A 16,234-nucleotide genomic window follows, 5' to 3' on the forward strand; every position below is an offset into this window, starting at 1 on the left:
GATGTGTTGCCCATAGCCAATGCTTTAGGCAAAACTGGATGATGCAACTCTGAAACCAGACTGCAGCTGCCCCGCGGGTCGTGTGGGAGGGTCCTGAGCAAAGTCTTCACCGAGGGGAGAGTTCAGGGACTCAGGGACACACATCAGAGGGCTGGGAATCTGGGCTGCAGCGCTGTCCTTGGAGCGCCCAAGCCTGTACCCCACTCTCAGGCTCTTGGGCTCCAGGCTCATCCCAACCACGGCTCACAGTGCCCTTGGGTGACAAGACACCTTCTCTCTGGGCTCTGCCCTCACGTGGAAGTGTCTGCTATGGGAGAGACAGGTGACACTTCAAAAGGAAGAAGGGTGGCATAAGTAGCACTCGCCATGTGCTTTTCCTGTGCCGGTGTCTTTAATGCTCATGGCAACCCTCGGGCATGGGCACTAGGCCTCTTGTTACTGTCTCACTGGTGAAGAGCCTGAGCCCCCAGACAGGACGCGCCCACATCACCCAGTGTCGGAAGGCCCCAGGCGGCCTGGCTCCAAAGCCTAAGTCCTTACCCACCTCTTCCCTCAGCCTGTCCAGGGTGAGGCTGGGCGGAGACCATGAGGAGAGGGGTCCTATCCGCCCCCTGGCGACACAGCTGCATACCTGACGTCCCTCTGCTCTGGGGCTGTGTTTGTGGACTTGGGCGGGCGCGTGTGGGAGAACACCCTTGGGCCCCCCGCACCCCTGATTTGGGGCGGCCCTGCTTTAAACCAGCCCTAATATGTTACACCTGAGCCCCCCCAGCCAGGCCCCTACCTCGTTCCATTGTCCTGGTCTGTTTCCTCCTCCGTCCCGCCCCCTAAACTGCACACTCTCAGAAACAGAGGCATTTTCCTTCGTTTCGAATCGTCAACTCAGCCCCCGGTGCACAGTAGGCATCTAACTGACGTAATGCCCACAGGTTCCATTGCAAGTGTGGGAAGGAGAGAGGGTCCCCTGACAGGTGTGGCTCAGTTGGTTGGGCGTCATCCACCAAAGTGAAAGTTCACCCATTCGATTCCCAGTCGGGGCACATGCCTACGTTGCAGGTTTGGTCCCGCTGAGGGGCGTATGAGACATCTGATCCCTGTTTCTCTTCCTCTCTTTCTCCTACCCTTACTCTCTCTCTCAAAAGTAGGTAAATAAATATACATTTTAAAAAACTGCCAGGGTAGTGGGGGACGCTGGGGAGGGGTGCCATGGAAAAGCATTTCCAGATGTTGCCACCAGAGGGCAAGCGTGCACAGCAGCTGGAGCACTGGCCCGGCCTAGGAGAAGGTAGGTGGGTCCCTGGGAGCTCAACCTCCACGCTGGGAGACAGAGGAAGGCCGGACAGAGGCGCTTGGGCGTCGGCCCACTCCCGCAGATTCCAGCCTGAGCTCCAGAGTCCTCCGTTTCTCTTCCTTCCCTTTTCCTGCCATCTCTCCTCCCTTTCCTCTCCCCCCTTCCAGGTTCCTGGGTCAATCTTGACTTTATGTGACTTTGGACCAGGCACCTTTTTTCTGGAAGCCATAGTTTCCTCATCTTACAACAGGAAAATGATGATAATACCCTGCTTTGTGCGCTTCCCCTAGCTGGGGATTTGGCGCCCTCGATGTAGAGCTACACTTCCCTTAGCATAGACCCTTCTCTGCTCTCAGGAAGGAGGTCCAGGCTGTGGCACAGGCAGAATCAGGTGCCTGCTCCTCAGGTGTCCTGCTCCATCCCTGGTGGGCGGTATCTCAAGACAGGTCTGTGGTGCTGGGTGGTGCTGGGTGGCACTGGCTGGACCGGAATGGCCACTCCTCCGCCCGATGCTGCTGCAGCCACTTGTGCTAGGATATTTGTAGGACGTCACCTGGGCCGACTCCGTTCAGGAATAGATGAGCAAGAAGTAAGAAAAGCACCTAAAAGGTGGCCTGTTGGACGCCAAGACCCAGGTCCACCCAGGACCACAGAGGAGCAGACGACACACGTGTTGAATGAATTCGAGAGTGAGGGCCTATTTTCTGATTTTATAAAATTTTAGTTTGGGAATAAAAGATTCATTAACATATAAATACACATAATTTTTAAAAAAAACTTATTTATTGTTACAGAGAGGAGAAGTGAGTGAGAAAGAGAGGGAGAGAAACATCCATGTCTGAGAGATCACATTGATTGGTTGCCACTCACACGCCCCCAACTCCAAATGAGGACCTGGCCCGCAACCCAGGCATGAGCCCTGACTGGGAATCAAACTGGCGACCTTTCGGTTTGCAGGCTGGCACTCAATCTACTGAGCCACACCAGCCAGGGCTACATATGATTTCTTAAACCTCTTTAGGACATCCCAAATAAATAAATACATGCATAGAAAACTGAGGCCTTGTTTATGTGTGATGTATAAGAAAGTGTGACTCTTCCAAGGTCACGTAACTTGGTAGTAGTGTCAGAACGAACATCGGACTTGTCGTATCTGAATGTGTTTCTCAGATGAAGGAAGTCCGTTACCATTATCTGTACTTCTGCTCTGTACACACATTGATTTCAATTATGTGAAAATACTTGACCCAGCAGCAGCTGATTTTAGAGAATGATCTCTTTTATCATGCTTCCAAGGTTCTGTTTTCTTATTATGATTTTTAACATCTATTTTGGAAGAGCCACATGACTTGCAGGTACACAGACTTTTAGCTAAAACAACATCCCTGTTCCCTTTGTCCCTTGCCCAGCAGTGTTTCGTGACTTTAGAAATGTCTCCAAGTTTCAGGACTCACAGTGGCTCTTTCCCGCAGGAGATCCGGGGTCTAGACAGCTACTTAGAGGTGAGGACTCCAGGGTGGAGGTTTTACACCTGAACTTGGGAGCCCGTGGCAGATGTCCACCTTGAGCGTCCATGGAGACGTCCTTTCAGAGCACTTGCCCTTGAACTGGTCTGTGCCACTCTGATGTCTTCAACTTCCTGGGACAAGCGCAGCCCAGGTCTGGGTGTGAAGAAGTCTTAGTGCCTTTAACGAATCAGGGACAAATACATCTTTGTTTCCCTTTTTTTTTTTTTTTTTTTTTTTTAGAGATTATAAAGGAGAGAAAGTGGTGATTAACAAAACTTACTTACTCTGCTAGATTAAAACATAAATAAACTCACAGACACAGAGAACGGACAGATGGTTGCCAGGTGAGAGGGGGCTGGAGGGCTGGGCAAAAAGGGGAAGAAATGAAGTACAAATTGGTAGTTACAGAACAGTCATGGAATATAGTCAATAATATGGCGATAACAATGTGTGGTATCGGAAGAATACTAGCCTAATTGGGGCATCAGTTCAGAAGCTATATACACGTCTAATCACTGTGCTGTGCACCTGAATCTAATACTGTATCTCAGCTGTAATTAAAAATAAATTTAAAAACAGAAGCAAAGCCATTGCTTTTCAATAAGACCAATAATAAGTTTTACAAACTTAAGGAGAAATAGTTTCTTCTAAAGGCTGAGGGAGTACTTACTGTCAGGATCCAAATGGCACTAAAACCCTGGTTCCCGTGACTGGAAATACAAGAACAATCAAACCCCATCTGCATCCCACCGGGAGGTTATGTTTGGGACTCCGGGACCGTGTGGTGCCCAAGAGGTGGGGGAGGGGTCCGTAGACGTTACTCTGTGGGGCGACTCACGTGTGGTGTCTCCCACCTTCCTGCCACAGGGCTGTGGTGGTCACGGTGAGGGTTCCCTACAGACGGACCTGTTTCTGGTCGTTATCTCCGGACTGAACTTGATTTGCCGGGGTCGTCCCAGACATTCCAGGACTTTAGAGGCTCGGGAACAGGCCCCCTATTCCCTGAGGGGGATGAAGAGCCGGGAGATGCAGAGGGGTTGAAGGATCAAGGTGCTACCCAGGCCGGGGCCTCAGGACGGAGGGTGTCCAGAGGGCCGCTGGGCAGCCAGGGCAGCAGGGGACCCTGCGGGGCACAGAGCAGAGGGACCAGGAGGGGGGGACAGCGATGGGCGCCTTACACTTTGCTTTCTCAGCACCGTGTGTCTGGTGGAGCTGTTAAGGTTACCAGAGGGCTCTTCTAAAAGACTTTGCTTTTGAATGAATTGATGTGGCAAAAATGAACAGAATTTGGTTACACTAGCAAAGTAAAGAAAAGCAGCGGTCCAGGATGGTAGAAGGGGTACTTGTTCCCTCCTTTGAAAGGCGGACTCACGAAGTAGCTTGAGAGCCCCTTCCAGGGCCCCTCCGGTGTGGGCTGCTCCCCAGCCTGCCCAGCAGAACGCGCCCGTGCTTGGCCGGCGCACCTCCGTGCACCCGAGGAGCCGGGCCCTCGGCCTCTTTTTGTTGTTGGTCGACAGGCTCAAAGCTCCTGAGCAGCTTATTTGAAAAACAGTTGAGTAACTTAGTTCCTAATGGCTTCAGTCGGTTTGGTATTTCAAACATTAAATACATTATTTTAAAAATGAAAGAAAGGGAAAAATGTGTTTTCCCAGTGGTCATTCCATTAAACAATGTCCATTTCCTGCATGAAGAAACCAAATTAAAGAACACAACCTTCAATACAGGACAATGGTGTGTCTGAAAATGATTAACTTTATCTGAAAGCAAAAAAAAAAAATCCATAAGACCAAAATGACAGAAGAACTTGTATTTTCTAAAGACAGTCAGTTGGAGTCTATCTAACACTAACATTTCCCACGTGGCGAAGAGAGAGGCAGCTGTATAAGACCAGGGATTTCAAGAAGACCAGTATCGGGATAGGCCCCCTAAAGGGCCCCTACTGGCCTCAGCCCTGCAGGGACCAGCAGGGCTCAGCAGTCCTAGCGGGGCTGGGAGACGGGGAGCAAACCACACCAGAGTTTTCTTGACCGTGATGCCTGTACTCTAGAGGGGGAAGGGGCAGGCAGGCAGGAAGGAGGCTGGGCAAGGGAGTGGAGAGTAAATGGGGGCAACCAGCTAGCCAGGACACCTACAGCCCATTGCAGCCTGGACACCGTGGCCCCGACTCCTGCTCCAGAGCAGTAACGCTATGGCCAAGGCAAGTGACCTTGCACTTGTAGAATGCACCTGCTCGCCCCCTAACTCACCTAGAGCTGCAGCAGGGCAACCAAGCCAGCTGTTCCCATCCTTCCAGAGGATGCTCGTGTCTCCCAGGTAAAGGGATTGAGGCTCAGAGAGGCCGGGCCACTGCAATTCCCGCCTCCACACAAGCCTCCTCTGGGAGACGGGGCCCCAGGCTCCAGAACGCACCTTACTCCACGCGTGGTATCGGTGGTGTGGCCACGCACATGCCCACCCCCTTCCTCGCTGAAAAGCGCCCTTTGTAACTTCTTTAAACAGGAAATGCCTCTACCAGGGGAGGAACATTATTTGCTTCTTGTTAGAACAGACTTGTATTTAGGATCAAGCTTCGTGGGGGCCCATGCTCACAGGAAGCAGTGAAGGAAAGAGGAGGAAGAGGTACCCCAGGTGCATTTGTTGGGGCTGCTGTAGAAGGAAGACTGTGGAGGGCTCAGAGAAGGAGGGGGCTGCAGGCCCACGGACTCAGCTTCTCTCAACTAGAAACCCTGCTCTCCCCTTTCCAAGTCTGTCCTCTGGAAGGGCCCAAGAAGTAACAGAAAGGCAGTCATTCTGGGTGCTTAGTGGTTGGGCTGGTTTAACCCTTAGATGCTTGTCTGTCCTTCCAGGGACAATTAAAGTGAATCAGTGAATCATTCTTTCACTGACTGGGCAGCTCTTTGCTGAGCATCTACTTTGTGCTAGGCCCTGTGCCAGCGTGTGCACACAGCAGGGGAGCAAACAGACTTGCTCCACACCCCCCCCCCCGGACTTAGAGCTAGTGGAAGAAATTAAAAACAATCGCACAGACAGCTTTATAATCATCCACGGGATAAGTAAGGTTCCTGAGCACATATGGTGGTGGCCCTGATGAAGGCCGGGCAGGGATTTTCCTGCAGAAGTGAAAGAATCTGTAAAAGCAGGAGGGAAGGGTCGGGGGCGGGAATCTGAGCCCTGTACTTTTAGAAGTCACGGTTACATCATAGTAAGGATGCTTTAGGTGCCCAAAACCAAGATCAAATAGTGGATCATGGAAATGGGTCATGGATTCTTGGCAGGAATTGGGAAGCTGAATCTGTGGCCCCCGTCACCCATTGGCTGGTGTGGAGGGTGAGTTCTTCTCTTGGAGGGGCAGCTTGAGGCCCAGCAACTGTTGCCATGAGATGCCCAGGCCCTAAAGTGGAAATGACAATACCTACCAACATCAGCAATGTTTGTGAATCTTTTGTTAAAAGAAGAGCAGAGGATCGTATGGTGTGATTCTATTTTTAAATTTTTGAGGAGCCTCCACACTGTTTTCCACAGTGGCTGCACGAATCACATCCCCCCAACAGTGCCCCACAAACCTGTGGGGTGTAAACCTGTGGGGGATTTACATCCCACCCGCCAGGGTGGGTGTAAGGTGGAATCTCCTTCTGGTTTTGATTTGCGCTGACGTCATTAAAGATGTTCAGTACCTGATAACCAGACATTATAATTTCTTCTTTCAATTAGTGTCTATTCTTTTATGTCAGACATATTTCAAAAAAGCTCTTTTTAAAAAAAGAGTAGAGGGAATGTCTGTCCTTTTTGTGAAAGCCTAGGGAGGAATTCCAAGCAGACTTCTTTAGGACTATGGCCGTCTCTGCAGCTCGTCTGCCCAGTCCATTTAGTCTACACCCAAAGGACACGCACGCCCGCCGCCTCCGCTCTGGGCATGCGCTCTGCTGCAGAGGAGCCTTGGGAGGAGCGTAGAAGCTATACCTCAACTGACTCACACGCTGCAGATGCAAGTGTTCTTTTATTCAACTCTCTGGGGGGCTGAATAATAAGCTAAATATGCCTTTTATGGTTGAAAATATCTTAGTCTCTTCACTTTCATGATCCTAGTACACCAAACGTTATTATTAAATTATTCATGGACAAATGAGGACATTGAACACTCAAGTCTTTTATTCCGAATTTCAGTTTTCGTTGTATTATGAATTGTACCCATGGGTTGAGTCTTGGAAAAAAAATAAATAAAACCTTGTTTGGATATAGGGCATTATAATTCCCAAGGTGTTTGTACTGCATTATTGTATTTGATCCATGCAACTGTCCTGGGAATTAGGCAGGAAATAGTTCAGTACTACAGATGAGGAAACTTATGACCTAAGACATTTAAGTAACTTGACCAAAAGTCATATAATTAATTTGTTTTGTTTTCATCATATTCCTCTGTATTATCTGCATAACTCTGGAAAATTAAACTCATCGTTATCTTAATATTCATCTCTTCCTCAAATTATGGTGGAGAAAATAAAGCTGTCTATAAAAGAACTGTAAATTTAGTGTTTGTCTGGATAGTTAAATTTTACCATATTTTGTTCTAATAAAAATTTGCAAATAGCCCAGGAGATTTCCCCTAAAATCCAAATTAAACACAGATGGATCATATGAGATTTTTCGGAAGAAGTCCAGCCATTGTCAACCTAACGAGAACAGTTTGTGAGACATCAATGCCATCTGCATCAAATTTTGTGTTAAGCTTGAACATTCGTCCACAGAAACTATTCCATAAGTATACAAGGTCTGTTTAGAAGGTATCGGTCATGTGATATGAAAAGTAGAGACATTGAAGAAGATACAAGATACAAGAAACATTGTACTTAGGACAATGACACTTAGTCCCTTCAAAGTAGGTACCTTGGGACCTCACACAGTTCTCCCAATCGCCACCAGCTGCTCCATCGTATTTTCCTGAATCTCATCAGAGATCTGAAATCTCTTCCCTTTCAAAGGTGACTTTGGTTTTGGGAAGAGGCAGAAGTCACAGGGCACCAAGTCTGGGCTGTAGGAGGGCTGAGTCTCCTGGGTGATTTGATGTTGTTCTAAAATACTGCACTTGACTTGACGCATGAGCTGTGTGTGGTGGTGATGAAGCTGCCAATCACCAGTTGCCCACAGCTGCGACCTTCTAAATCATCCAAATAGTTTCCGCAGAGGAATGTTCCAGCTTAAGGCAAAATTTGATGCAGATTCGTTGCTCTACTCAGTCACTCATTTTTAATGTGAGCGCCACACTATACACATGCTCACTCAGTGGTATCTACTGACCCCAGTGACTAGTACAGTGAAGTCATCATTGTTCACGCATGCACATTCCAGTCCACTCTCCTTGGCTACCAGGTTACATTGATGCCGTGAAAACCATTCTCATTATATTAACAATGGCTGGACTTTTTCCAGACAGACCTCATATACACAGGGTTTGACAAAATAGGTTTACAGTTGTGAGTACATGAAACACAGTTTATTCCTGTATTATTATTTATTTATTAATTATTGTATTATTTATTGTACCACTGTAAACCTACTTTTGCCCATCCATTATATGCAGCTCATTTGCATGGCAGGCCCATATTTTTAATTCCAATCTTCCATTGGAATAAAAATCTTTATTTTCTTTCATCAGTTTTTTATTTTGTGGCAAAGGAAAGCAGTGGGAGCTGAGTTGCACATTGGCATCTTTGTCTCATTTGACAATCACCAGTGCCATCTACTGTCAAGAAATAAAATTATGAAGGGTTGCAATAATTTGTTAGTGCAAATCGGGGCTGAAGGAGGCAAAGAAAATTTTATAATGCTAGGACTTAACTGATATAGAGTTGTCTTCCCATTTTTGTTTTAGATTATGACTTCCTCAAGCCACTTACAAAGTCAGGTGAAAATAAAACACAATTATTTATGTAACGATTAAGAGGACTAACTTTGGATGAGGATAAAAACAGGGCGAGTCCCAGCTAAACCACTCAGTAGATATGGGACTTCTCTTACCTTTGGTCTTTTTACCTGCAAAATATGAATAATTATACTTACAAGGTTATTTTGTGGATTAAATGATACATGTAAAATCTACCCAAAACTAGCAGGACAACCTAGCCATTGTTATATGTCACTTACTGAGCACACGCTCCGTGTCAGTCTGTGCGGCAACTTTCTTTACAGCCGTGGTGAGGGATGGAGAGACTCTGAAAGATCAGGTACTGTGCCCAGGACTGCACAGCCAAGTGAGAGCCAGGTTTGAATCCAATTTACACCTGGTTCCAGAGTTTTTATCGTTCCTGCCAACTTCTGAGGGCGTTCACTTTGGGGCCTTCGGTGAGAATCTGCTTTTCATTTGCCGATGCGAGCTGGTGTGAGCCGCATCCACGGTGTTCTGATGCACGTATCTCATTGTGTGGAGGTGCCAGGTTTGCCTGAGACCATGTTATACACATCTGCTTAAGAAAGTAATTTCAGGAGGACTCTTAGTTTAATATGTGACCTTGACCATAACCAAGGCTGAAAAAAGTGATAGAGCTGTACTTCCATGAGTATAAATTTCTCTGTTGCTTTCACCTCACTATGTCATCAAAGTTTTTTCCCAAAGTGTCTTTCTTCCTGGAATGGAATTTCTCAAGGGCAGAATTCATGTTTGCTAAATAAATAAATGGTGGCATACTTCTCCCACGATGAAGAGGTGGTGCCTCTGGGGGTCTTTGAGGACAGGGACTTTCGTTCTCTGCACTCCAGCACATGGTATTTATCTGAGATTTACTGACTTGAATCAGGTCGGCTAAAAATTGCCCTCAAGGTATTTTCTTGCAGGTAAACCACTTTAGAGTGCCATTCTTTCCCCTTTGTAATTAGATCTAAGAAGAAAAAATTTTAATTCAAATTTCTTCTGTAGGGAATGTGAAAGGATTTCATCGAGGTCCAAAAATATCAATAATTATAAACGAATAAAATACATATGTGACCACCAAATTGTATTCCTAAAGTTGGTTCTAAAACCAGGGATGCTTTGGGAGGTGGGGAGTGGTCCCAAAGGGGGATAAATGATGATGGCAGGAGACTTGACTTTGGGCGATGAACACACAGTGCAATATATAGATGATATATTAAACAATTGTACTCTCGAGACCTATATAATTTTATTAACCAATGTCACCCCAATAAACTTAATAAAAATTTTAAGATAAAGAATTGCAAAACAACTAAGGGTGTTTTGGCACTCATCTGTTAAAAATAAAAAGAATAAAACCCAACCACACAGGAGCATTTTACGTATTAAGTGAAGTAACACGTGTCGACTGTCTAGCCAGTGCTTACTCAATTTCATTCTTTCACTTAAAAATGTATTTCCTGAGCTTCTACTGTGTGCTGGGTAGGCGGTGTTTTAGGCACTGGTGTGAGACAGTAAACCAAAGAGATAAAATCCTGCCCTCATGAAGCTCACAGGGGATGGAGGGGCGGGCAGTGAAACTGGCAAAGACTCAGATGAGAAGTGCTGTGGAAAAACACAAGGCAGGGGCAGGAGACCGGAGGGCCGGGAGGCGCTGGTTTAGATAGAGCAGTCACTGAGGGCCTCGCCGAGTAGTGGGTGATTCCCGAGCAAAGAGCTGATGAAGTGAGGGTGTGCGTCTGCGCCATGAGGATATGGGAGCAGAAGTGGGGGTAAGAGCCTCAGACCAAGAAGGCAGAAAAGAGAAGGGCCCCCTACCATGGAAGTATGCCTGGCCCTTTAAATAAATGCCAAGGGGTGCTCTTCCCACCTGCTCCCACTCCTCAGCCCTTTGGTTTTCCTGGTGATGGTTCCCGTGATTGTATTGATTTAAGGTGCATAAGGATTGGCCGCACCTGTCTACACAGATGTAGGGACATCATTGACAAAGACCTGGGCCTTGCAATGTGCCTTGAAGGATATAAAGAAAAGTAGCAGAGGCAAAGTTCTCTGTGGCAAGACCATTCCAGCTGTATGACTATTGGATTTACCGATTTGTTAGGGTGTCTGGGCTTCCAGCCTAGACCACAGGACTCCACTTACTATCTAATGTAGATGGAATATGTGGCATTGGTAATGGAATACAGTGGAAAACAACTCTGTTACACAGCATTCTAAATTCTGTTTCAGCTCTGACATTCTGTAATTCCATGATATATAAAAGGAGCAAAGGGGAAATTCATTACCAATACTGTGGGCTGAATGGGTCTTTGTGGGTTGACTCAGAGACCTGACAAACACTTAGAACATTCTCTTCACAGAAAAATGAGTTCTGGGTTTCACATGCTGCACACACAGACCATTCATGAATTGGAGGTTTCCTGTGGTGGGTGAGAGCGTCCCCGGTGGCCTTGGGCAGGATAGAGATTAAAGAGCAAAGCAAGGAACTGCTGTAGCTGGAGCATTATGGGGGAAACACTAATCATGACAGAGAGCCCAGACTGAGTCCTTAGAGAGCCACGCTGCAGCATTCATGACCAGCCGCTAAAACGTGAGGCAGGCAAACCGCGGTTTGCAGAACACACCGCACAGCCGCCTCTGGAAGTCCACCGATGCAGCTCCGTGAAGCCAGGCCTCAAAGTGTTAATGCGCTTTCTCCTTTCATTTGGGGAGCACTGGCCGTCTCTGTGTACAGCCTGAGGCATCGTCTGTCTCAAGGATGAGCATTGCTGCAGCAGGAATTCGAATGGGAAAAATATTCTGAATAATAGCTTTACTTATTTGAAATAGGACTTTTGTATCAGAACACTAAACTTAAAAACCAGGCTGAATTCATAGAGTTGTTCCAAATTCTTTTATTTCCTTCCTTTTCTGACTTATGAAAATCCACGTAGGGTGCAAAAAATTCATACAGGAAATAAAAAAAGAGGTGAGAGAAAAGTCTTTCCCTTTAGACCCAGGAAGTGAGCAAGGACCAGGGGCAAGGAAGCTCCCTGAGCGGCTGAGACAGGAAACTGCCTCTGGCTCCCGGGGAATGAAGAAGCTTGAGTCATGAGTGGGAATCAGCTCCTGCATCAAGAAAATCTTATTAAAAATCTTTTAAAAGCTGCCTAACCTACCACGGTGTGCTTAATGATGTAATAAAAACTGAATGTCATCAGGGCCTTTATGTTCGATTCAAATCCATTTCTCTGTTATGTATGTATTAATGTGGGTGCTAGTCCATAATAATAGTTGTCTCTTTTCAAAATATTTTATCTATTTTGAGAGACAGGGAAAGAGAGAGAGAAAGAGAGGAGAGAAACACTGATATGTGAGAGAAACATTGACTGGTTGCCTCTCACACTCCCCCAGGATGACACCAACCCACTGAGCCGCGCCGGTCAGCGCAACGGCTGTTTCCTGATGAGGCACAATTGCTGTTGAGGGGAAAGTTCTACCAAGTCAAGAATGTCTGAACTATGAAATGAGCTCATAGTGTTTTTTCATGTTAAGAAACCAGTTTAGTCCCAGCTCTTGTGGATGTGAACTGGACAGACTTGCTCATTGGTTCGATGTCTTCAATACCTTAAACTATCATAATACTCCATATGAGGAAGGGAGGCAGTATGCTCTTCAGTGATTGGTAAGATCAAAGGGCAACCACACACAAAAATGTCAGGAGCTTGGGAGCACAGCTTCCACATGTCAGGTGAGCGTAGTCACAGGTGAGGTCGGTGATGATGCTCGTGCAGCGCACCAGGGAAGAGTACACAGAACACCTAGGCATTTGGCAGAATGTTTTGAATTTTTCTACTGAGAGAAAAATTACATATAGGAAATCCATGGATATGGAATCTATCTCTTTCATTAAAAGAGTATTTAAGCCCTGGCGGATGTGGCTCAGTTGGTTGGAGCGTCAACTCGTACATCAAAAGGTTATGGGTTAGATCCCCGGTTGGGGCGCCTGTGGGAGGCAGCCAATCAGTGTTTCTCTCTCACACTGACGTTTCTCTCTCCTCTCCTCTCTCTCTAAAATCAATACACATATTTTTCAACTTTAAACATTATTTAAATATTCTACTGTAATGAGAGAAGGAAATACTAGAACTTCTACTTTTGTCTTAAATTAAAGTTGATTAATGTTTAATATCTGAGGTATCAGTAAAAGGTTCCATAATTCATAAATAACATATACACACACTGGGGGTGAGGGCTCCTCCAGTTTTTGCTGATTGGGGTGCACAGCCAATAAGGTGTAGAGTCCACTGGATTCGATGAGGGAACTGTCAGGATATTTCAGCCTGGTGCAATTAAAGATTTGATTTCTTTAATTCCCCCTTGTACGTATTCCCTCTGATAAAGTCCTGCCACATCTATACAGAAAGAGAATGTTGATGGTACAGACTTTGACTATTTCCAGACCCGTGACCACGATTTCTTACACTATAGTAATAAAATGGTTTCTGATTATGATTTAGTTTGTCATGCAGCTTAATTAACTACAGGGAACATACCTAAGTAGACCAGCCCATTTTTCTCATTGGGCATGTAGTTGACATTTTGGTGTTTAATTCAGTCTCCTGAAGTTCGACTGTAACCCGAGTTAACCTCTCAGGGTGTGAGGAGTCTGAGGCCTTCCTTACAGGCCTTGGGGAATGGGAATGCCCGTGGGGAAGGAGGTCTTGTGCAGGAGGTACCCAGCCAAGATCTGCAGCCACCGGGGGCCTTCTTTTTACCAGCGGTTTCCAAGCTGGAGCATTACCCTTCTGTGGAGGTCTCTGTCCCATTCCACCCCCACCTCACAGTTCCAATTTAATCCCTTTTATATGTTAAGCTTTGGCATCAGGTTCGCTTCCAAACAAAGTTGGAAAACTGCTGCCTTAGCTGACCACCACTGTTTGTTTCTGTTCTCCGTGCAGAGTTCTATGGGATCATCTCATTTTACCTGTCAGTCCCCAGACATGTCTCTTCTGGGATGAGCATTCTTCCCTGGGCTCCATCTGTGCGCCTCCACAGCAGTGGGAGCGCTTCCTGCTGTGCGTGGCCTTGCAGGGACACTCCCCCTCTCGGTGCAGCTCTTCGAAAAGTCCTGGACTCCCTCAGGCAGCACCTGTGACCACTTCTGCTTGTGGCCTCCTCAAAGCCAGAGGTCGTCTGGTTGTCTGTAGCTCCTGTGGAACCAAGCCCCTTCTACATGGTAGCTGCTTAATGAAGGTTTTCGTTGATATGAATTACTGATGAAGAAACAGAATAAAGTGTAAGAAAATCAAATTCAAGGAAGCAGTCACAAGACTTTAACTGATGAAATAAAGGCTTGTCCCATTATAGGATCTGTTTTATGGTTGCCATAGAAACCAGGCAGCTCTTCTGGCCTCGAAATTTGAAAGTCAGATAATTGAGGACAATTGCTGGAGAGAATGCAGCAAAGAGGCCATTCCTGGTAAAGAGTGACCTTGGCCCAATTATTCAAGTTCCTCATCTATGAAGCCAGACATCTCCACCCCTGCGCTGGCATTCAGCCCGTGCGTTCCCATAAAACCATTGCAGGTGTTAATCTATTGAAATACGGTAAACGGTTACTGGCCCACTTCCTCTAAGGGCTCCCCTCCAACCTCCTTCTCCCTACCCACACTGTCCAGACTGTTTCTGCCCTTCCCTGTTCCCCTTGGGTCTCCCCAGGATCTGGCAACTAGAGAGCTAATGCCTGACTCAGCAGAGATTTTTCAGATCCAATCCAACCCTGTGGCCTTGATAAATTACTAGTGTTCCCACCCTAATCAGGCCCCTACCAAATGTAGCAATCCAGCCTCCCTGAGTCCACAAAACAAAACAAAACAAAAAATTGGGGAGACCCCCACTTTGGAGGATTGGGTTAGATCAGGGAGATTAAGATTTGTTTGCACATGAATTACTCAGCCTGGCTGTCCCAGTCATATCTCAATCTGTATACATTAGAGTGTTGCTCAGGAGAGGCCTGGAGAGAAGGGAAAGGCATAGTCCGTAAGGAAAGGCTTTGAGCCTGCAACCAGGGGGAGGCAGACAGATCAGTTCCAAATAATCTGAGGCTCAACGGAGCCTTCCTTTATAAGCGTGGATTTTAAGAGGCTTGCTTGGAGTTATTAAGTTAATTCAGGCCACAGCTGATGCATCACACACTGAAGGCCATTGTTGAAGATAAAGGAAAGTTTTGTTTGAAAAACTGAGCTGGAGGAAGGGATTGGAGGCTCACATCCACAGAAATGCATCTGAAGACTGGAGAGAATTTCCTGGATTCACTTTTCCTGCCTTTCACATCTTATTTAGTGCTTGTATTGATGGCTAAACCCTGGCTTAATATCTCAATATTGTAAAGTGATTTGCAGTCTGCCCAGAAGTTTACCAGAAACAACTATGACGCCATGCTGAGAAGTAATTAATTTCACTCAGTTTACAAAGGAACTCAGAGAAGTTCAATAACCTTCCTCTACCCCGTGGGAGTCAGGCCCTCAGACTTTAAGTCCAACATTTCCTGTTACATCATGTTGCTACTTAAGTCCTCTGAATAAAGACAGTGCCCTCTTGTGTATGACCTAGTGGGAAAGAGCCCAGTGAAGCTCGGTGATGTCCATTCCTGAAGCCAGTTGGATCAGGTGGGGGCTGAAAAGAAACGTCTCCTGGAGCTTACAGCCTTGTTGGTAAAACAACACGTACACACACGAACCTCTTAAAGAGAAATAGGAGAATCCATCTTATTTTTGCCATAGGAACTGAACCGATTTCTCTACACAGGAAATATCAGATGAGTACTGTTCACTGCAGTGTTGCCTGTTCAACAGCAAGAGAAATAAATACAAAACCCAGCAGTGAAAGGTTTACTTTTCGGATGTATACCCATAAGTGAGAAGGAAGAGCATGACAAATTTAGTCATTGTGGAAGAAGAATTTCCCAGGATTTGGAAGAATGCAGAAGAAAGAAGAGCGAGCTACTCTGTAACGTTGGGAGAGGCATAAAATTCAGGTAAGGCTTGTTTGCTGATCCCCCCAAGCTTTCGGGGGGTCACACAGAAGGAGCACTGAGGAGCAGGCTTCACACATCCTCTCCTCCTCACCTGTCTGGTTTTTTCTGCATGGAGTTTTCTCTGTGGAGAAAGAGACTAAATAAGTTTGCATGACTTTTGTGATCTTTTTGTCTGCCATATATGTAAGGAGATGAAGATGCTTTTATCATTTCAGTGCCTGGTAGGTGAATTCCATTTCACAGGACTTCCATCCTTGTTAGGGAAATACTCAGTAGAGCAGGTCTGCCTCTGGGGGGGGGGATCGGGGTGCTGGTGCCAAAGCCTTGGGAGGAAAGGGCACAGAGTGCAAGGTGATGGGATGTCTGCTCCTCCCCTCCTTGTGGGGGGGGCGGAGCTAGGAAGTGGGGGAGAGAAGAGAGGGAAGGGAGGGTGCAGGAGACCGACAAAAATGGCATCACTTGATCACCTACAACAACTCCGTGACATGATTAACTTCTAGAAATGCTTGACA

The sequence above is a fragment of the Artibeus jamaicensis genome, unplaced genomic scaffold (assembly GCF_021234435.1).
Source record: "Artibeus jamaicensis isolate MK-2021 breed Jamaican fruit bat unplaced genomic scaffold, CSHL_Jam_final contig_465, whole genome shotgun sequence".
Lineage (NCBI taxonomy): Eukaryota > Metazoa > Chordata > Mammalia > Chiroptera > Phyllostomidae > Artibeus > Artibeus jamaicensis.